The sequence below is a fragment of the Ambystoma mexicanum genome, chromosome 12 (assembly GCF_040938575.1).
Source record: "Ambystoma mexicanum isolate Mex_15411 chromosome 12, UKY_AmexF1_1, whole genome shotgun sequence".
Taxonomy (NCBI): domain Eukaryota; kingdom Metazoa; phylum Chordata; class Amphibia; order Caudata; family Ambystomatidae; genus Ambystoma; species Ambystoma mexicanum.
Window position 1 is genome coordinate 418,441,053 of NC_090936.1, and position 22,383 is coordinate 418,463,435.

A 22,383-nucleotide genomic window follows, 5' to 3' on the forward strand; every position below is an offset into this window, starting at 1 on the left:
TAGAGTTGACTACAGTCTCAGCAGTCTGTTCTTGTCGTCCGCTATCCAGTCTGACTCCAGTGTCTACCTTTTTGTGGAAGGACCCACTTAAAACTCGCCTCTGGCCGCAGAGCGGCCACAGAGTTGTTGTAGAGTTGACTGCAGTCTCAGCAGTCTATGGCAGCGGCAGCGCAGAGGCAGTCAGAGGAATAGGGTCATCGCCTTAGAAGCATGCGACCCAGAAGAGAGGAGACGGGAACAAAGGAAGCGCCAAGCATTCAATCGAACATGGAAGTGGATCCTTCACCGGCTTTGATTGACCCGTGGCCCGAAGACCCAGAGTGTTCAGGTAGGCGAGGCTGTCTAAACACACTTATACTTCCTACGATTCCTATGCCTCCCCGCCCCTCTCAGCTTCCCAGCATAGACAGCAGACGTCGAGCGACACGGATCGCTCGGGAGCCAATGCCAGAAAAAATCTTCAAACTGCCAACAGTCTCAAAGTCTGCCGCACATGTGTCCCCTCTGAGTACTCAGGACAGATGCGGGAACAGCCCGCAGTCACAGCGGAACCCAGGCAGGGGGGCGTGGATACAACCAAGGCTACAGCCTCCCAATTGCCACCAGCGACCTCCCACAAGCCAAACAGTAGCTCTGCCTGCAACAAATTAACTTCAGGGGAGATAGTCGAGCTGGACTCCACTATTAGTTTGCACATCAGTGACCAGACTTTAGTAATGGCTAACGAAGGAAGGAATCAGTTAAGCCAATTGACATCAACAAACAAACCCCCAGAGTTCTTGGCTCAGTCGCTTCAGCTGGGTAACGATCAAACTTCTGGCGGGGCAATTCGACAGCAAAAATTCAGATCAACATTAATCCATCTCTTGATAAAGAGGATCTGATCAGCCCTCAGGACGCCCCAGTAGACCCACAATCTCCACGGCCAGATGTGGACGCTTCACCATCAAGAGACAGTAAAGGCGTTTCAACCTCGGACCAAGGCAATACTAATTTGGGCCTCAACACATCTAAAATGTTCCCAAAGCTAATGTACCGGACCAAGTCAAGGCAATCATGGTTGAGACCCAAAAGTGGGAGGGAAAAGAAGGGGCATCGGCAGCATCAAGTTAGCCGTGCGATACTGATATAGACAAGCCCTGGAAGTGCTCAACGAGACCGAACAATAAACAAAGCCCAATCTGCAGTCAAGATCCATTAAGATTAAACTATGAAAAAACATGTGCAAGTCTACAAAAAATCAACACAAATTCAAGAACATTGTCCCCCTAAAGTTGCCACCTAGGTCTCCCTTGTCCAACTTTTTAGTGGACTTTTTCAAGAAGAAAAGAAACGCGACCAGCACTTTTGCTGTTGAACTCTCGGACGCCGAGATCTTAGAAGGCGCGGAAGCAACATTATATCATGAAGTTGCGCCACCCAACGATCTGCCGGAGAGGCTTCCGACCCTGAAGGAAACTCCTACGAGACATTTAGAAAAAACTTCTACAATGATAAGATGGCACTTTGGCAAACCACCTGGAATTCTGCAAGGCTAGACCAGAAGGCTTTTTCAACCAATAGCGAGCCGCCTGAACCTGCTTTGAGGAGTCACGGGGCCTTGTCCTTGTCCCCCAAAGAAAGTCGAGCTAAGACTCTAAAGGAAGTTCCCAGGGCAGACGAGCCAGCAATAGAATCAGAGGGCAAAGCCCCTAATCGGAAGCTTAAAGCCCCAGTGTTGATTGAGGAAAGGGACAGAGAAGCAGAACACCCAGATGACGTTGCCAAAACACCACTCAGAGACAGAGCTCACTCAGTAAAGAACAAGAGTGACTCTGCCCCTCTAACAAAGCCTTTCATGCTGCCCATTACGCCTCCTCAAAATAAAAGACTAAGCCAATTACCAGAAACCACGTGCAAAGAAACCCCTAAAAAAAAACAGAACCGCTCGCAATTATGTCGACCGCGACCATAGCCTTGGCGCCATTCAGCAAGCTCTATGAAGCACTGAACGATACTCTAAAAGACCACATTACTATGACAGCTTTAATGCACACTAAGCTGTTATTTTTAGAAGGCTATGTGATGGCAAAGGAAACGGAAGATTGAACACGAGGGACCAATGGACAGAGACTCCAACCTGGCCGGATGACGGAAAGGAAACAGAAAAACGGCAATCCATCTCCAACAAAAAAGATCAGTGCACTGTCGGTTTACAAACAATAGAAGATATTATGATAAGGCCCGACAGCCCGATCACCGCAAGGATTAATAGAGTGGAGCAAACCTTATCTAATTCGATCGTACAACAACGAAACGGCAAGATTAAGCGACAAAAGCAAGCGACTGATAACTCACCCAAACGGGTAAAATCAATTCAGAGCAGCAAACAAAACATCCCAGGACACTAGAGAGCCAACGGCTTTATAGCTCTCGACTCCTATGAACAGCTCTAAAAAACAACTCTGCTAAGTCTAGTTCCGAATTTAGGCAACTTACACAGAGAAAGCGAAAAACAACCTGCAAGGTTTGGTATCTTCACTCAACAAAAGAATTCAAAACCGGAGAAACAAGCACCGAAATCTCAAACAGAACACTTCAAGACAAGCCCCCGACGGCCACGAATAAGCATTCAAGAAAAAAACTAAAATCACGTTCGCAACCTGAACTCAAACAAATCAACGAAATTTAGCAAGGGAGACAATCACGGTACTGAAACTGTGTGACAGGGATAAAGTAACTTTGCCTCATTACACGGATGGCGGTAAGGATTTACCGGTACCGGTAAAATACCGGTACCGGTAAATCCTTACCGCCTTACTACGAGGTCCCTTTGTGGGTTGGGGGATTTAACGCCTGCTTTTTGCAGGCGTTAAACACCAACCCGCAAAGGGACCCAGGGAGCTAATAACGGTACCGCAATTTGCGGTACTGTAATTAGCGCCTTCCCCATTCCCATTGAGCCCTATGGGCCAAAAATGGGAATGGGGAAGGGCAATGGTGGAAGGGGGAATTACCGCCCCACCAACCTTGGAATGGGGCAGTAATTCCCCTTTCCGCCAAGACGGTGCCAGTATTTTACCGGCATGAACCATGGCGCTAAAAGCTCCATGGTTCTCCGCCATCCGTGTAATGAGGCCCATGTCCCCAATCGTTTTAGAGGACCAAGATCAATCCATGGACCTGATGGACATCAGTTTATACACAGTGGAATATTCAGAGTCAGAACTACTACACCAGCCGCGGCAGAAAAGAAAAGCAGATGACCTTGGACTAAACATATCACTATTTGAACCAAGGAAGAAAATAACGATAATTGAGCCGACTTCCCCGATCTTCTTAACCATGGATGAAAAACAGGAAAGGACACTGAAGAGGCAAGGCAAAACAATCTCTCCTACTCACACTAGAGTTCCAACATCAAAAACTAGCAAAACAATAAATCACTCGACGCCTGGACGAAACCCCTCGTCTAGGCCAAAAAGAGCATCTCACAACCTTGAGAATAAGAGAGCGCCAAGATCTCTTTATCGTAATTCCTCTATGAAAAGGCCGGACAGGCAGGCTCAAAATGAAAAATGCAGGCACAGTCCAAGAAGATCAAGGGACTCACCGGTCGGACACCAAGATTCTTATGCTAGAACGAGGGGTAGAACCTGCAACAACACCAACCACAAAATCCACAGCAGTCGTACCTTTAAGCTGGAACGCCTACTGGATCTTGACGACAATCTGATCCTTAATAGGAAAACAATAATCAGTCTTTTTAATCACATCCTGAACCTGAGACAAATACGTACGAATGACCCTAAAGATTGTGGAATTTTGCCAAAACGGCAGTTCGGACTGCTAGTATCTTCATATTGATTCACCTGTAGTGAAGAATATGCTATCCAATGCATCAGAGAATTTACTTATCTTGGGTTATGACCTAAGCGAAATCAATCGGGACAAAGGGGAGCGAGAGTATACACATCCAAGGGAATCCAAATACAAATACAACTATTCTCCTGCAAAGGGTAACAAAACAACCGAGAGGGAACGCAGGAGGCCAAGAGAAATGACCTGGGCTAATGCTAAGTCCGCTCGTGAAGACTCTCCAAAACCCATTGACACCTATAACAGGAGAGACTACTCCCGCCGGAGAAGAGGAGGTGGATATACTAAAGAAAGACACAACAATTCTCGACCTAGCAGTCACGGCATACATGATTCTGCAGGAGATACTTTAGATATTGGTTGGATGCCCTGTGGACCACTGCACAAACTGAAAATTACCTTTGAACAAGTCCTTGCAAAAAACAATTCAGTGACAACAACGAACATTCCATCAAAAGAAAAAAACGGCGATGCACAAGAAAGTGGGCCTGGCTACTTGAGGCTCTTGCTACTAACTCAGACAACTAGCCACCAAGAAATGAGAAACCGCACCAAATATTAAGGGAGTCGCCAGAAGGCTTCCACCCGGGCAATACCAATAACTTGATTATGGGCTCTTGGAACACTAGAGGGTTTGGACACCTGACCTCAAAAAGTGACATCAACCAGGGAAGTTTTGATGTTCTATGTCTACAAGAGACATGGCTGTCGACCGGACCAAATCTTGATGGCTACGCTATCGCCTTCACACCAGCCCTAAAGGGCCCGATAGGCCGTCCAACAGATGGCCTTTTGACAGCTATCCATTCTGGTTGTGGATTACAACTCAAAACTATGATCTTAACAACAATTTTACAGGCCTCATTGGTTACTTGGAGTCGTCCGAAGCTCTTGAACATAGAAGAAACAATGGACTCCATGTTGATCGTGAACACTTACTGGAATCCAAGGGCCATATCTAACAAATCCTTTTTGAGAGCAATGGAAAAAAACACCGACGAGGCCTATATGGTATACCAATTTAACCATATAATAATAAATGGAGATCTAAACTCCATTTGTCCAGAAATCAGTGACCAAAAGCATCACTTAGTAAGATCCTCGGCGGCTTTAGAGAGAGGTTGCCAATGGGCAGTTCTAATGAACTCAAGAGACCTACACAATCTTCACTGGATGAGAGCAAAAACCAAGACAAAAATCCCTACATGGGAGAGGGAAGGTCAAGGAGGTACAATCGATCACATCTATGTATTGAGAGAACTGCTCTCCTTGATCAAGACGTTTAAAGTAAAAGAAACAGCAAACAGTGACCATAATATGCTGATAACAACATGGCAAATGCCACAAAAACCTAGAACATCAATGTGGGCGGACGTCGAAGACAGCCAAGGTGGTACTCACCTCAGATGGACTGAGAAATCAATCAGACAAATGAAAAAGTCATACCAGGGACACAGAAACTCCCTAGATAACACTGTGGACCAACTTAAATCTGAAGTCGACTATTTACCACTACTCACAGTCCATCGCTTTAAAAAGGCACTGAGAGACCCTTCTTCGCAAGCACACATTCATGTATTCAATCAACAGCTGGTCGAAATGAGAAGAATCCTACGCCAAACAAAGCGTGTAGCGAGCAAAATAAGCTCTACAGAAATCCTGGCAAAGGCCAAGATGACCGAAAAGACATACAAAAACTGGCTTATAAATCATAACTGCCTTATAAATCATTGCATCAAATTATACAATGAGGACTCAGAACAGATGCTTCGCGCAATCTGCGGTAGAAAACCCAGAGAATTCTGGTCACTGATAAAGGCCACTTCTAAAGATACTAATGATTCCCTTCAAAATAACATGGGCGAGTTGCGATTAGTGGAACACTTTTCAACCTTATACAAAAGACCAACTGAAGATCGCTCCGCTTCCCAAGACCATGGGCCTCATTAGAAGTTTGGCGGTAGCCTTGCTGGTAAAACCAGCAGGCTGCCACCAAACTTCCAAAAATTTCCGGCGCCCGCGACTGGGCAATTACTGGGTCATTACGGCCCTGCCATACCCGGTAATTGCCCTTTTGTGGACGTTGGAACGGAATGCTCCCCATTCCCATTGAGCCCTATAGTTCTCAATGGGAATGGGGAGGTTTGGTACACTGGCACTATTATAAACAGTGCCGGTGCATCCGACATGCTGTGCTCGCGGGTGCCTTTCTGCCAGGCAGAAAGGCACCCGCGAGCACAACTCATATTTTGCCACTCCGGGAACTACGGTACCGGCAAGCTTATAATGAGGCCCCATGTACCATCAACTTGGGATATTGCCTGTGACATCGAGAAGATTCTAACAAAGATCAGTAAGCTCAACAACTCTGGGGCCCCTGGCCCGGATGGAATCACGAACATCGATCTAAAAAACCACCCTGAGGAGTGGGCACTCTTCATCAGCGAAGTGTTCCATAACTGCATAAAAACTAAATCCAGCCCACCAACTTGGAAGACGGCTAACATCGTGCTAATTTTCAAAAGGGGCACAAAGGAAGATCCGCTGCACTATCGCCCTATAGCGCTGAAACGTTTTTGCATCGACTTTACGCCGATGACATCATTTTATTAGACCAAACGGCAGTGGGACTTTAAAGGCAACTGAACAATTTGTCAAACTACTTAAAGGAAAATAACTTGGAGCTCAACAAAGCCAAAACGAAAATCATAGTTTTGGAGAAATCAACTAAGACACTTGAAAAAACTAAATGGCACGTAGATGGTGTTCAATTGGAAAAGGTGAAAAGCTTTAAATATCTAGGAGTAATCCTGAACAACAGCTCTTCAGAAATCCTGAAGCAGGTGACCCTGCATGAAAAGATCAAAGTATTGACAACCCAGGCAAAGGCCGTGGATAGAAAACACGGCCGCTTTCATTTATCCCGGTTTTTAACTACTACAAAGCCAAAGTGGCTCCAAGCTTATCCTACAGCGCAGAAGCAATGCCTCAAATTCCAACAATAACTTGGTCAAATTTAGAGGGACATTTTTGGCACAACGTCCTTGGACTTCCGCAATCAACTCCGGTTGTCCTCATCCGACGCAAATTGTGTTTGATATCACTGAACGCAACGATTGCGAGAAATATGCTAATGTTGTATAGGAAGGTCATTCTCCCTTCACGGTTAAAGATCTTCGACATCATCAAAAGAAAAATGGGAGGGAGGCAAAAACAAAATGCTGACAAAATGGGCCTTGGAGAACAAACGTCTTTTGGAGGCGATAGGGTCTACGGAAGAGGAACTTTTAAACAATCCAACTAAAGTCAAAACAAAATTGACTGAAACTGACTGGATTAAGACCCTAGAAATAGCACTTAAATAAAAGGTAACTATAAGCCTGCCAATCAACTTCAAGAAGGCCAATCAAGTCAGGGGATATCTAGCTAAATTTCCCAACAAGGTTTTAGGGCGCATCTTTTTGAGAATTCACCTAAATCTTATGAAAACAAACGAAATGATGGCGATAAGAGGCAAATCTAAGCCCAACAAGTGTCGCTACTGCAAAACCCCAGAGCAGGTGGAAACAATTCGACACCTACTCCTATCTTGCCAAGGGACAAGGGAGGCAAGATCCACGTACGTGGCCCACAGTCTTGAGAACACTTACATTGACGAGGTGGAAGTATGGTGGTCTCGATTAATGAGTGGCGAGAAGACTTCCTGGGTGATTGCTGTAGCTTCAATTTTTCAAAACATTAGTTTCGAGCAACGAAGGAATTAAATCAAGACTGTTGTGTAATTTTTGCTTAAAAATTTCTCTTAAACTTCGCTTCCGTTCGTGATTGGAAAGGTGAACGGGAAATGTGTGATAATGAGTGCTCTTGTAAAAATTGTAACACAATTAAAACAAGTAAATAAAAAAAAATGAAAAAAAATGATGATGGTTACAAAAGGTTTGGACCATTAGGGCCAGGATGTTACTAAGGGTCCCCTGGCCTTTCATCTCCACACTGGTTTCCAGTGAAAAATAATTTCACTATAAAAGCCACATACCTAGTTCATAAAGCTCCTCGCGCCCTTCCTTGGCACACCAACTGCAATTCTATCATCCTTGAGGATATTAAATATCTTATTTTGACAAGAAAGTATGCATTCAGACCCCCAAAAGAGAAACTTTGTGTGGACATGCTTCCTCAGTGCTTGCAGCAAAACATTGGAATGCTCTTCAATTTACACTAAAGTTTAAAAGTAATTTGCTGTAATTTAGGAAAGCACACAAGACCAATCTTTTTCATGTTTAGTAACTTGACCTATGATTTCAAAATGTTTAGCACATGCGCTTTAGTCCCTATATAACGGCAAGATGCACTGATGCGGACATAGGAGCGCTATAGAAAACAATACAATACCATACATTGGATTCACAGCATCAAATAGCATCCTAAAGTAATCAGTGAGTAGCTGCATTGTCACTGCTGCCGAGTAACAGCAAAGGGCAGAAATAAAATAAATATATCACCAAATTGTGTAGCACTTTTCGGGGTGCTCTTTGTAATCGTCTTCATATATCTTCAGGAAAATAATTCATCCTGGTGTCTATGTATGCTGCAATTTGGCTTATGATTCCATGGCATAAAGTGTCCTCCCTTCTCCTGGAAACACGTCCCTCCGTTTTCTGGGATTTCTAAGTGAGTCTCACAAACTGGTAGTTGTATGAGATGTGACGTGGATTCCAAACTGCCTGTCCCAACTGAGTAAAACGGCAAATCACTATTGGCTCCCAACATGTCTGAAACATGCCAGGGCTTGCTTGTATTCCTGTGCAGTGGGGTTAGGCCCCAGGAGTTCTTGTTCGAATGTTTTCTTTGAAGGCAGGGTCACTGATTTGCATATCGTTGGCCTGTCGTGATTTAAAAGTGCAGATGAGCTAAAAAAAAAATGAAAGAATGGCAAAACAACTTAGATACATTTTTAACATTAAATCAATCATCTCTTGGAGTTCTTTGGCTTGCAAGAAGTGCGTAGTGTGTTTGGATGAATGTGAGCACATTGGAAAGGGCAGAGCACTGAGTCATTAGTCTAGGCTCATGCAGCCCATAAATCATCCAGGCCCTTTGCTTACACAGCTGCTCTTTGTTCCACTCTATTCATCACTTCGGCCCTGGAATACGTCTGCGGGTTGTTAACTCCATGGAATGCAATTTACTGAAAACAGAGAGCTCTCTGTCATGACTCCAATCCTCCCTCTGGGGAGCTTCATTTGCATGCACAGCTGGTGCCAGACGCTTTTACAAGGTCACCTTGTCATCTGGCATCTGGCATCTTTCCCAAGTAATCATTAAGCTCATTTTTTTAAACTGCTTTGTTAGGAATATTTTTCAATGGCACATTTTCAGGTTTACAGATAACATAAAAATGCACTACAACAAGCTTTATATAGAATGCTCTTATTTGTTATTGCCATGTTGTACTAATTCCGTATTTTTTAACATCCTTTCACAGAAAAAATACTTTGTTTCTTAAACCATATCAGGCACATTGATGATTGCTTTGTTTAAAAGCATTGTCAACATTGTTCTTGAAAGTTACATTTAAAGGTGAGAACATCAGCTAGGGTTCCTAGTGATTGCATCAAATGCAAAAGCATCGAATGCAAAACCATTGAAAAAAAATGCATCGAAAAAATGCTTTTTTTTAAAAATATTTTTTAATGGGGGGTCCCCCCAAAACCCGTTTTTTTTTTAACCCCTTAATCCCTTAAGACCCATTATAGTAAAAAAAGCCTTTACCTATAAAAACATTCATTTTTTCGATGCATTTTTTGCGATGCATTTTTTGCGAAGCTTTTGCATTTGATACTATGTATTCAATGCAATGCCTGGATACCATCAGCTAGATGTGCTTGTGCTCCTTTGCAATGTGGACAGGATGTTCTGTCTAATAAGACCACTTTAATACACAGTTTAATAGGCATACCTATGTGTGAATGAGTATATTTGTTCCATTATCAATCACCATTGGAAATAATGTTCTAAAACAAGGCTTGGGCAATCTCAAACATATACGCCCGCCAAATCACAAGGTTGCCTCCAGTTCTGTCAGGCATGCAAAAGGTTTGAAGACAGAAGATAAAGAAACATTTCAGCCCAAGTTCTCCTATGTCCTTCTTCAAGCTTCAGAAAGAGTTGACAATTCTATCCCTTCTTTCCCCACCCATCATTATGCATGAGCCTCACCTCATTTGCACCAATTGCAATAAATCAGCAGAGACAGTGTTGCTTAACCTAACTCCATTAGGTAAGACCAAACTTATACATTAGAGGAAGTGTTGGTTAACTAAACTCCATTACGTAAGGCCCAACGTATACATTAGAGGAAGTGTTGGTTAACCTAACTCTATTAGGTAAGAACCAACTTGTACATTGGAGGGAATGTTGGTTAACCTTACTCCATTAGGTAACACCCAATGTATACATTAGAGAAAGTGTTGGTTAACCAAACATTAGGTAAGAATCAACTTATACATTGGACAGAATGTTGGTTAACCTAACTCCATTAGGTAAGACCCAACATATACATTAGAGGAAGTGTTGGTTAACCTAACTCCATTAGGTAAGACCAAACATATACATTAGAGGAAGTGTTGGTTAACCTAACTCCATTAGGTAAGGCCCAATTTATACATTGGAGGGAGTATTGGTTAATCTAACTCCTTTAGGTAAGACCCAACTTATACATTAGAGGAAGTGTTGGTTATCCTAACTCCATTAGGTAACACCCAATTTATACATTAGAGAAAGTGTTGGTTACCCTAACTTTAGGTAAGAACCAACTTATCCATGGAGGGAATGTTGGTTAACCTAACTCCATTAGGTAAGACCCAACTTATACATTGGAGGGAGTGTTGGTTAATCTAACTCCTTTAGGTAAGACCCAACGTATACATTAGAGGAAGTGTTGCTTAACCAAACTCCATCACAGAAGACCCAACATATAAATTACAGGAAGTGTTGGTTAAACTAACTCCATTAGATAACAGCCATCTTATACATCTTCCCAAACATCAGGTCAAATAGTTTTCTCTTGTGGTGCCCACTTTGAGAAAATAGACATAAAATAATGAAAATGCATTGCGTGCAAACAAAGGAATTTGCCCTACCAAACTTTTGATCCCGAAAAGATCCCCAGAGAAGCAAATGGACCGCATTAATTGTTCACTTGTGTCATCTATCATCATCTTCCCATACTACAGAGAACCAAATTCAAAGCATTGTTAATTGAGCATCCCCATATCAAAGCATTTGCTCCATTTTCATCCTTTAAACGTTCCAAAAACACACACCAAAAAAGATCTCCTTGATCATCTCCAACAAAAAAACTGTTGGTGCTACCCAGGGTTCACCTCACTAGGAAAGGCTATCAAGCATTCTCAGTTCAGGCCAGTAAATCCTGGAACCCCCTCCACCCCCACATCCACGACTTAGGTGGCCTGCAGGAGACCATTAAATCTCAGCGTTTCCTCCACTCTCTTCTTGTCCCCATCCATGAGGAGCTTTACTAGTGCCAAGATACACTAAGGTGAATGTTCTGCTTCACAAGTAAGAAAATAAGTACATCAATTAAATGTCCGTTCCTCTCACATATTGTGAAGCCTATGCTTTGGTGACCAAAGTCGAAAACATAATTCAAGGCATCATAGTTGCTTGATCCCGTTGATCTGCCATAGAAGGTTTGCAAAAGATTTTCAAATGATAGGTACTTGAGATAACTAATCTACTAGCACATGTTGATTGCACTGTCCTTGCTTGAGATAGCTGCTCTACAACTCATTTTAAGGCCATGAGATCCACTGTAGCATTAACTAAGCAAGCCCTAATCACAGGACAAATATTAAATAAACAAAAAAAAGCTACAGCTATATGCCTACCAATAGAAACAAAGTCAGACCCCACAAATTGTTTAAATGTTACGTCAATGTATATGTTGCTCTATCTGGATGATGGAAAAATATGAATAATTTCTTTAAGTGGGGGTTCAACCGCATTCATGGCATCCACCGAACCCTGGAATCCATAGTAGACAATTTAAAACATATGACTGATGGAAGCTGCACATGCATTGATCCTATTAGCTAGGCCCTTACAAAGGGCTAGCTTGTTTTCTGGTTGCAATTAGTCTCTTTCCCTTCCAGCGTGTGTTGAATGCAGAATAGTTTATCATATGATCATATCCTTTTTAAGATGGGTCACCACAACCGTGTTTTCTAACTATGTATGTAGTTTACAATTCCCACATTTGGATGAAGAAATATCTGCAATTTCAAACAAACTGCCTCACAGAAGCCATCAAATGCCAATCAATGTATTAAAATAAATTCAATGCTTTTAAGAAAGAGGTGGTAGTACCAGGAAGCAACACCTCCCATCATTCAATTTCAAACATCTTGGCAGCAAGGATATGGATGGGTGTGGCCATAGGTTTGGCATACAGTGAGCCCGTTTTGTCAGTATTACATAGCCTCCAAAATATGTGACTGTTTCCTAAAGCTTAGTTGTCCCATTTGTGGTAGAAGTCGAGGTGGGTAGCCAGAGAATTAATGGGAAGAGCTGAGCCATGGTCGAGCCAAGGGTCTAGCTTGGATGTAAGAGCCAAATGTGAGCTGATCCAGCAAAATATCCTAATCCTGGCATCCTGCTGCCCCCGCGCACACACAGCTCAAAACTCATACCTTGTATCCCACTTCCCCACAACACAAAACCAACACCTGGAGTACTCCCTACCCACATAACTCAAACCAATTTCTGGAACCTTGCGTTCCCTCCCTCGCAACACACCATGCACAACAACCTCCTCCTTGTGAAACCAGTCCAATTCCCCCCTTGTCCCCCTCCCAGTCTACATATCTCTCTCCTCTTCCTGGGCTTCATTTTCTTATGTCAAAGCTGACGTTTTTATGTCAAAACTGTCAGTGCACGCATAGGAGTGAACGGCTGCTCTTAATTCAAAGAAAAAGGGGCAGTGTGAGGAGTCAGGAATGAAAGTCGGACACGTTAGCCATGTTTTTGGTTAACGACTTTTATTATAGTTGCCTGGTATACTTTCCTGCCAGGACTTCTTATATTCACACAGGGCTTCTGCGATTCTCCAAAGCTGCATATAAGGTTTGTTTGTCAATCTGTCCTCTGGATATTTTATCTGGTCTGGGCTTCCCCTATATGTGAGAGACGCTGGTGTCTCCCAGCAGCTGCAGATTTTGATTCCCTGCTTCAGTTGTCTTTTAAACTTCCCAGGCACAGGTGTATGCGAGCAACCACTCGAGTGCTCATTGGGCTTGTGTCCTCTTTTGCTCTGTACTGCTCGATTCATCTTCCTCGCCCCAGTACTGGTGTCATTCTGGGAGATGAAGTTCTAAGTCTGAAAATGGTCTTGGAAAACTTGAGTAAGAATTTCCAGCAGTCTTAAATGGTGAATGAGTTCTGGATGATTGATATGTGAAATTGGAGAGGGTGATTTCCCTATTCTTCATGGGATAAGGACTGGATGTTTCACAATAGGCCATGAGGGTGTTAGATATGGGAGGGTTCTTTTTTTTGTAAACCAGTTATTATTTTATTTTTAAAAAGAAAAAACAAACCACAAACAACCACACAAACCAAGATGGACAGGTATGCCCAATTTTGTTACAGACGTGGATATGCATCAATTCAATATCCTCCCTGGGCTCCAATCCTCTCCTGCCTGCCCCGCCCCGTCCCAGCAGTGCTGTTTCATCTTACACAGTTCCCTCGCCACCTCTGTCATTTACGGTCTAAATTGTTACTGAGCCGCGGAGGTCTACACACTCAACCCCCCTCCCGCTATATAGATTCAGGTAGCCACATCTGCATCCGAGCTAAATATTGCCTGTGTCAGCTCCTTTCAGGATGTAATCCCCATGCTTGTCTCATGTGTCCCTTTCTGTAATGCCCTATGCCATACTACAGTCTCAGCTAGTGACTATCACTTCAAGCCAGCCCACCAAGTCTCAATTCTGCGACCCTCAGCTGACTTCCAGGCCATTGCAATTCGGCGCTTGGCTAATATGCAGATTAAATCCTTCATTCTTGAGAAGTGAATAGCATTTTTTACACCCCTCAGAAACAGACCCAATAAGCAGAACTCAGGGGGCCATGCCAGCATCTGGATACTACTCCTGGCCGCCCTCTCCGGTATCTTCCTTCAAAACCCCCAATCACTGAACATGTCCAGAACATGTGCATCATGTCTGCCCTCTCCTGAGCACACATTGGAAAGGCTTGGGCACTTCCTCTGCCCATATGCGACAGTCTATGTGGGGTCAAATATGCCCGATGCGTAACATACAATTGCGTGAGCTTAAATATGGCATTGCTCGAGCTTCCTTTAGTGTGCAAGATCACACTGCTTCATTCCGCATCGGTGAAAGTTTCCCCCGTGTCTGCCTCCCAACTCCCCCGCACCGCCAGTTCCCCAGCATCGTGGCCATTCAAAAACAGGTCGTACAGTCTAGAGACAATATGGCCACCCTCTGAAATGTCATACACAGTGTCCAGTATTACATTAGTCCCTGTTCCATCTTGCAGGCCCGGCCATCTCTTGTTGATCCCGCCATGCCTAGATACGATGAAAACGGACCCTTATGTATTCTGTATTCATTGACCAGGGTCTGGAAATCTATTTTTCTATCATCCTTCAGTAGTCCCCCACCGTGGTGACTCCTTTGCATTCCCAGTGACTTCTAAATTGTTTCTCAGTGCCCTGTCAACCTCCTATAACCCCAGCCAAGGGGATGTGCAGGGAGCATGGGTCCAGGGTGCTCAAGAGCTTCCAAATCCTACGCCACAAGTATTTGCAGAGTTTTAACAGTTCAGAGGGTCTCGGTAATACCACCTCCTTCACCCATAACACCTCTTTTAGGAAGTATTATCCCAGCATCGGCTGCGTTAGCGAGGTATCCTGTGAGACCCCATCTCCCAGCCAGTTAGCCACAAATTGCAATTGTCCCACTAAATGATATGACTCGAAATTCTGCCCCCCGTATAGTCCCTCTGCAGAGTGCATAATGCAATCCTATTCCTCCCCGCCCCCACAGAAATTCCCGAGCAATCTTATCAAACCTGCCCGGTACATTGTGAGGTACGTTTGTAAAATAATATAAGAGGCGCGCAAGTACCACCATTTTCAACAGTGCTGCCCTACCTGGAACCCCAAGGGGCAGCCTCTTCCAAAATGTCATAGTATTAACCACACAAACTAAGGCCCTTTGCGTGTTGTTCCTATGGGAGGCGGCAGGGTCATGCCACACATCCATGCCCAGGTAACGGAAGGTATCCACCGTCCATTGCAGGCCCATACTAGGCAATTGACCGATAGTGAGTCCCCTGAGTCCCGCCAGTGGGAGCAAACAGGAGTTCTACTGGTTTATTCTGATACCTGAAAACACAGTGAACTGGTCTATGACATCTAGTAGGTGCAGTAAATTGTCCTCAGGCTGGTTTACGTATAACAGCATATCATCTGCATATAGAGAGACCAGGTGGTCCACCCCATCTATCATGATATCGACTTTATCGATTCCCAAAAAATTTGATGTGATCTACCGTGTCTTTGCTTTGTTCAAGTTGGAAATGGTAGGCCAATGGGTATTTCAAATCATGGTTCTTAATGGCTCTTAAATGTTTTGATATTCTGATCTTTAATGGTCTTATTGTGCTCCCTATATAGGTCTTTGCACATAGGCATTGAATACCATAAATCACAAACTTTGTGTTGCAATTGATGAAATCTTGAATGTTCCGTATTGTTCCATTTGGATGTGATATTTGCTTTTTTACATTTGCTCAGTGGGAACAGATGCTGCATTTTCTGCATTTGTAGTTTCCTTGGAGGTTCTGTTCATTCCACAATTGTTGCAGGCCTGTTCTTGATTTCTGAAAGGTGAAATGAGAGGCACTGATGATATTTTTGATATTTTGTGCTCTTCAGAAAGTAATGGATGGTTGTACTTCAATGTGTGGCAATAGATCAGGGTCTAGTTTGGGCCAGTGTTTGGAAAGTAGCTTCTTCAAAGAGTGGGCATTTGAACCATAGGTTGTAATGAGTCTCACTTTGTTATTTGTTGCATTTGGTAGTTTTGTCTTCTGGTGCGAGAAAAGGTATTAATAAATACTTTGTGTAAATCTTTCTTGTCATATCCTCTATCCTCGAATTTATTAATCATGTTGTTGGCATGCTTCATGAATTCTTCATTTTGGGTGCAGTTTCTTTTGATTCTCAACAGTTCTCCAAAGGGCATATTTTTAGTGATGTGTTTTGGATGGGTGCTTCTTGCGTGGAGAATACTGTTCCCTGCTGTCGTTTTTACATATAAAGTAGTGAGAATGGTATTGTTTTGTACGTAAAGTTCAAGGTCCAGAAAGTTAATCCTTGTAGTGCTTTCTTGTAAATTCTAGTGGTTGTGATTTAGACAGTGGAAATATTGCTCCAGGGATTCTTTGTTTCCGTCCCATATGATAAGAATGTGGTCGATGTAGCGCCCCGCAATAGGCTATTTGATTTGGGGTTGTAAAGGCTGGGTGTTGCCAGGACAATTATAGTTCAAAGTGGCCGATGTAGAGGTTTGCATATGACGGTAAAAATGTTGCCCCCATAGCGGTGCCTTGTTTTTGTCAGTAGATTTGATTGTTGAAGGTGAAGATATTATTGTTGAGTGTGAAGTGTAACATTCCAGTTATCATCAAGTTTTGGGAATGGTATGACACTGACCTTTGTTTTAGGAAATGATGAGTAGTTTCATATTCCTTTGTCATGGAGAATGCTTGTATTGAGGGAAGTGACATCCATTGTGACTAATCTGTAATTAGGCTCCCCATTTATGTGTTCCAGTTGCTGTATAATGTGTGTTGTATCTTGAATGTAGGATGCCAAGCCTGCTGCTAGTGGTTGTAATTGTAAGTCTATGTATTCCGAGATTATTTCAATTAGTGAGCCAATGCCATAGATGATAGGTCTACAAGGTGGGAAAAGCTGAAAGGTTTTGTGAATTTTTGGGATGAAATACAATGTAGCAATTATGGGAAATGGAGTATGCAGGTAATTGTATTCATCCTTTGTTAGGAGGCCCTGCTGTATCCAATTATTGCTCATATGATACAATTCTTCATTGAGATTTGGAATAGGGTGGCCAGGTAGTTTTTCGTAACATTCAGTGTCATTGAGATGGGATTCTGATGATTTGACAGTATTCATTAGTACCATTTTCCGTACCTTATCAGCCATCTTGGTGATAAATGAAGAGTTTCTGCTTAGATCTGCTAATGCATTTTTTTCTTTGAAGGTCAAATTGTATATGATTTTAGGTCTTTTGTCCGACATATAGATTTCACTTAACTCCACTGAAACGGCTTTATAAAAAAGATCTATTACATTTTCTTCTGAAGAATGTGGGTTAAATGTTGATTTCAATTTGAGATTGGTTTCTTCAGAGAGGCCCAATTGGATATTAAGGTCCTCAGAAAAGGTTTCTATTGTATGGATGTCAGACTCTTCTTGTATATTGAGGAGCCTAATTATATTTTCGGACTGGATAATAGATAAATATGAGGGAAGTTGTTTTGAGTAGAATCTTTAGGTATAGTAATGTTTGAGAAATACTTCTTTAATTTGAGTCGTATGCAAAAATGTTAAAGATCTAAGTTTGTTGTAAAGTAGCGAATGGTCTGGATGGACTGATAGAGAGGCCTTTGTTAAGGGTTGTCAGAAGGTCATGTGGCGGTATCAAGTTAGACAAATTGACTACTAGGTTTTCCTGATGGAGGTTTTTCCTGACCTGGTTTGCATTCCTCTGTTTTTTCTTCCTGGATATGGCGATGTTGCCCTTGCCCCTCCTACCCCTCCTGTTCGGTTTGTGATATTGTTCTTATTGATTGAGAAGTGTGTTTTGGTTGAGGAAAAGTTCTTGCGGTTCTGTATTTTCTGTATTCCTCTAAAAAAGGAAAATGACTTGGACTGGCAGTTGTCCTAGAGGGTATAGTTAATTATGTTTTGCTTCCGCTGATTGACTTTAGGTCAGATGATGGGGGGGACGGCACAGGTATTTTGACTGAAGTTGGTAATGGTTTGGTTGTAGATCTTGTTGTTCTATATCCTTGTTGTTTTTGAAAGGTATTAACTATTTTGTATTTATAATCCAATTCGTCACGTATACATTTTTTCTGCTTTTTAAGCTTTAGCTCTTTAGTATAGTTTTCAAGAAAATCGTCAAGTATTTGATAATTCTTAAAAGTGAGTTCTGGTAGGTTTAATGCTTCAATTGAGTCTTTAACTGTTTTGATTTCACTTATTATTTTGTCATGAGTTATTTTTGACTGGTAAATGACTTTGTTCATTATTTCTTTAGACGTATTGACAAGCAGTTGTTCCCAATCATTGAGGGCTTCTAAATCCTCTTCCTCAAATGACGGGAATATGCAAATTGTTAAACCTCTTGGGATTCTCCCCATCTCATGGTACATTTGTAGAGTTTTTATTTCCCACCATTTGGAAAGTTCTTGCTTAGATAGAGTTTCTAATTGTTGAAAAAGTTGTTTGAAAATGCGCCAAAAGCCGACTATTTGCTTCATTATTCATGTTTGAAGAACTGATTATTTTGTAAACTGATAGAAAATCAATGTTTAAATCTCGTTTTCATTTCTAGATATGAATCAACGTTTAGGTATAAACAACTCTCCTTATGAACCACTAAGTATCTAGTGGGGAAACACGTGTTGAGAGAGAGTGAACATTGTAAACTCTAAGACACATTCTATACCAATGTTTATTCAATGAACAAATACAAAATAGTTAGTGCAACGAACGGAACCCTATTTTCTTTCACAATGTCTTCCAAGTATTGGGCAGCCTCAATAACAGGTTTATCCACGTCTTGCAGCTAACTTGAGAATTAACTTTGCAATTTAGGACTGGCCGTTGTTTTTTTGTAAGGCTGCGCATTCCATACAAAATAAACTTTTCCATTAGTCTTAAATGGTGGATGAGTTCTGGATGATTGATAAGTGGAATTGGAGAGGCTAAATTCCCTGTTCTTCAGGGGATAAGGACTGGATGTATCACAATAGGCCACGGGCGTGTTAGATATGGGAGGGATATTTTCAAGAGAAAATGGGGGATACCATGTCTCACCCCATGAAGCCATGACATCCCCCCCAGAGGTTGTGTCCCCCCATGTGATCCTCCCTCATATAGCCGCCCCTGGGGTCAGGATCAGGTAGCAGCTGCCGTCCCCTGGTCACATGGGATGAGTTCACTGCCGGAGGATCAGTGATGACTCCATCGGATTCATCGCAGCATGCAAAAAGACAGCGACAAGGTGATGGCGAGGAGAAAAAAGATCAAATGTGCCTGGTGAGCTGATGCTGAGCGCTAAAATCTCTCACTTATTGCAGCCTCCAATGCATTCACAGACACCCATGGAGTTGGGACCTGAGAGCACTGATTTCTTTTTTTTTTAAGCTTTATCTTGCGCCATCAAAACCATTATATCAATCATTAGGGCCTCAAATTCCAATGACAGAGAAAGAAAGCATGGCAAGAAGCAAAGGGGAAAATGTGGCGTTTTTGTTTGGTCATAAAACCAACCCACCCATTCCAGGAATATTTAAGGCATTTTTAACCAATACAATGTAACCATTTACAACCAGAATAAAGCTTTGTATAAATTAGACGGTTGTAGGCAACAACAGGGCCATCACTATGATATACATTCCCATGGTCCAGTTATATCACATAACTGAATTGACAGGAACACTTTAAAATGTGAAACAAATATCGATGTTCACGAGATTAGAGCGCTGTCTCAAATATCCCCCTGACAACACGGACTCCAAAACGATAATGTTATATTGTTTGCACATTCATGTTTATCTCATCAGTTGTTCATAGTTTTACCTGTGGCTTTTCACGTTTCACATAGTCAACTAAAAATCCACCTTTGCTTGTTTTTCAATGACTGTTTTTGAAAAAGCTGTAAACATGGTAGTCAATGGGGCCTGAGATTGTGTAGCCTGGCACTGGTATGGGATGTGGCACACTGGAGAGTGAGAGTGAGGCCAGCCACAAACGAAGGTCAAGGCAGTGCAGGCGGAGCTCTTGGGATAAAGAGCAAAGACCGAGAGAAGGGGCATGCGCCACATGGCTGTAGACGTTCTGCCAGCATGGGTGTGGCTCCATCTGGAAAACGAGAACTAGTTGTGCTTGAAATGGAAAGGTGAGAGGTTACATACTCTCTACTTTGGGAGCCCCCCTCCCCTCCTCACATTTGTCAGCTGCCAGGGGTGTTGCTATGTCTGGAAAAGATCTGGTGCTACTCTAATGTTGGGACTGTCGGGTTCTGGCTAGCTAGCCTTTTGGTTGTAGCCCGAGCTTCTATCCGGGGCTTCAACCAAAAGACCCTGGGCTACAGCCCCCTCAGCCCCCCCTAGCAGTAGCTTTGGCAGCTGCTGCAATATAACAAAGGAACTCCCACCTGCGTGCGAGTGGCTGCCTGTTTGTGGGAGATGAGATGTGTTTGAATACAAATGAACCGGACCTTTGGTGGCAGTGGCTCGAACCTCGAGTCAAGCTCAATGCAGCCACATGGCTGGAGCATTGCCAGTCTCGCCCATCTCTAGGCACAGATGTGCTTATCAAAATTCAATAACTAAGCAATCCTCAACTCCATAACCAGCCTCCTATACAGCAAGCAAAAGATCAGTTTGACCTTTTCAGGTTAAATCCTCCTCCACTGTTTCACAATGTGCAGAGAGGCATCAGTTCACATTTTATTTTCAGTGGGGACTCTTGACGAAGTGCTCAGTCTCAAGAAAGGAGTTCGTGCCCACCGTCTACCACTGTGTCCTTTCCATCGTGTCTAGGCAAAAAAAGAATAGATGCAGATCATCTCTTGGTGGCATGGCCAACCCTATATTTCAGGGCAGTTAAATACAAAGGATGAGAATGGCTCCAATGAATGGTAATTGCTACACCCCCACTATTGCCCAGTGTGTGACAAAACTACTACTGCTCTGCAGAAGTACACATGTGAGAGGTGTATAAAACTCCTACTTACTCACCAGCAGTTATCTCAATCATAAAGGTGAAACAGGCACAACATGAATGTTTTGCCTCCTTCGCCTCTTTATGGTGGCATGGGCCGAGGTCAGGCTATACTCTTATAGAGGAGTATGAGCTTGCAAAGAAGCATCCAAACAACAATAATACTTGTGTGCCCAAATAAAAGACTGATCATCCCAGGTTGTATAAATATAGGAGAATGTAACTAAACTAAAAATACAAACACACTTATTAAAAACACTTTAATCCAACCGTGTAGGAGAAGGCACAGAGTATGTCGGCTAAGATGAAAGAGGCATTATCTGGAGGTAGGGATGGACAGGCAACATTTTCAGCAGCCAAGTCAAGATCAATGATGAATGTCCTTAAAATGGTAAGGAGTGTGTCTTAAATGTCACTGGGCACGTTAAAGAAGGTTGTCTTAAATGTCACTGGGCACGTTTAAGAATGTCGTCTTAAATGTCACTGGGCAAAGAAGGTCAGGGGGGACAGAAACACCACAAATACATGACCACGAATACATGTAATGCCTGGTCTAGGACTTGACAGCATTGAGACAGACTTCTAGATGATTTACAAGGGGTTCAGTCTGGGTCGAGACAATCAAGTCGGGTTTTTCCAAAGAATAAAGTGCAATGGTCGAGTAGACAACCTGGCAGCTGGAAATCGGATTGAAAAGCGATTAATGTTAAAGGCATATCCAGGTGCTTGCAGGGGCGCAAAAAACAACTTGAAATAAGTCGAGCCACTTTGAAAGCGGATTCAAGCTGGAAAACAATGCCCAGAGCTGTCCTTTGACTTCTCACTGCTGGGGACCCCGTCTAGAGTCTCCAGAAACAAGGTAAGTTCTTGTTCTGCCCTTCCCAGGCAGGACGGTTGCCAGAGAGTGCATGCAGGTGTTGTCACCTCCAATGAACAGGATCCTCGCTCAGCAGTGGGCAGGCCATGTCCAGTCAACAGGTCACCCCAAATGTTCCTCAGGGATGTATTAGGGAAAGAGCTTGACTTTGGGGCGGACTGTACGCACAATAAAGTTAAAGGTGAAATCCTTCTTCTGTAGTACAAAGATGATTTAACAAAGGGGGTGGCAATCCGACACTATGAATTGGTCCCCTTCTAGCCCTCTGTAAGTGTCCAATCCTGGTTGCTTTGTTCAGAATCTTTTGTCTGGTAATGTCAGTTCCAAAGTGCAGGAATTGGGCTGGGGGTACAGGAGGTGTGGGAGCCCTGGGAGATTCCAAGATAGCGGACTCCTTCTTTGGACCTGTACTCCTCTACCAGCTACTCCAAATCTGAAATATCTCCAAGCTGAACTGTATCAGGACAGTCTCTTGTAATTACAGCCTGGTGTGAGCTCTCCATTGTCCTGGCAGAGCTCCCCTTTGAAGCACTTGTTCCCAGATAACCACCTGGGA